This window comes from Sinocyclocheilus rhinocerous, unplaced genomic scaffold (genome assembly GCF_001515625.1).
Source record: "Sinocyclocheilus rhinocerous isolate Xijiao unplaced genomic scaffold, SAMN03320098_v1.1 scaffold3980, whole genome shotgun sequence".
Classification (NCBI taxonomy): domain Eukaryota; kingdom Metazoa; phylum Chordata; class Actinopteri; order Cypriniformes; family Cyprinidae; genus Sinocyclocheilus; species Sinocyclocheilus rhinocerous.
In genome coordinates this window covers 511-1,971 of record NW_015648640.1, presented here as the reverse complement: position 1 = coordinate 1,971, position 1,461 = coordinate 511, and positions in this window count along the sequence as shown.

Here is a 1,461-nt window from a genome sequence, read left to right as displayed (position 1 = left end):
AAGTTGTGCTTTTTCAGACATACTTACTATATTTAAATTATACTATACTAAGTGCATATTAAATGTATTATTTTGAAACAACTTTAAGTATATTAAGTGTATTTCAAGATATGTTTAAGTTGGATTTTAATCTATTTGTAATATATTTAATATATTGAAATTGTGTTAAATTGGAACCACTTTAAGTATATTTAGTGCAATTTAAGTGTATTTCTTAAAATACATTTAAAATGTCCTTTTAATACTTCATGAACTACAGTTAGAGTATATTTGAAGCATCGTTTTAATGTACTTCAAGTACATTTCAATTGTATTTCAGCTCATTGGAAATGCATTAGCATTACACTACTAGTATATTATTATACACACACGTACACACTTTGATATCTAGAAAACTTTAATGTATTATATATTGTTGTGTACATTACAAATATTCATAAAGTACACTAAAAAAGGAGAGCAGCATATATACTTTGGTGAAAAACAAAACATACTATTAAATGTATTAAAAATGCACTTGAAATACAAGTATGTTTATAGTATATTTGTATTACTACAAACATACTCAAGTACATTTTAATACATTATAAAAAAACATAAATAAAAAAAGACTGAAATGCTATGGCAGAGCTATCTTTTCCATTTGTAGAACATTTCAGTTATACCGGCCTTACTAAAAAGTACAGAATTTTACATCAATGAATAAATAAAAATTACAATGCAATTTTCAGAAGAAAAAAAATACATAAAAAAGACCCAAAAAAACAAAGTGCATAAGTGAATAGCTGTGTGTGTGCAAAGACTGAAGATGATAAAGTTCAAGCAACAGAATAGGGAGGGATGGAGGGGGTTTTGGAGGCGGACAAGGAGATGGCGTAGGGATGGTGAGAGGCAAAAGTGCGGGGATGATGGCAGGATGTGGCGAAGGGATGGTGATGGGAGGATGACGATGATGCCCTGGCAGCTTAGATGGTGTTTGGCACATGGCACAGACCCAGAGCATCCCAGTGCTGACAACACACGGCGGAATCGAGGGAGCGAGGAGCCAAGATGTAGATGGTGTGGCTGCCAACATCTGGGGGCCGACCGATGGAGACAGAGCTGGAGGATTCGAAGGCGCAGATAAAGGGCTGATGGAGTTGAGCGTCGTCGCAGGTTCCGGAGACCTGGGCACAGTCTAATCGTCCTGACTCCAAACAATTGATGATTTGTTTTATTTTTAAGAATGACAGTACGCTGAGAACAATGTACCTGGTCGGTAATATAGTCAAAAACCTTCCCAGCCTCAGCAGTTTCAGATGTACTGTATGCTCTCATATAAGCAACCCTTCTTACAATTTAATCTTTGTTCTTATCTGTAATGAGAAATATATATTAGAAAATAAAGGAGATAAGGTTGTCAAGCTTGAACAAATATAAACACCAACCAACGAACGCTTCCGCAGTTGGCTAATCAGCTCA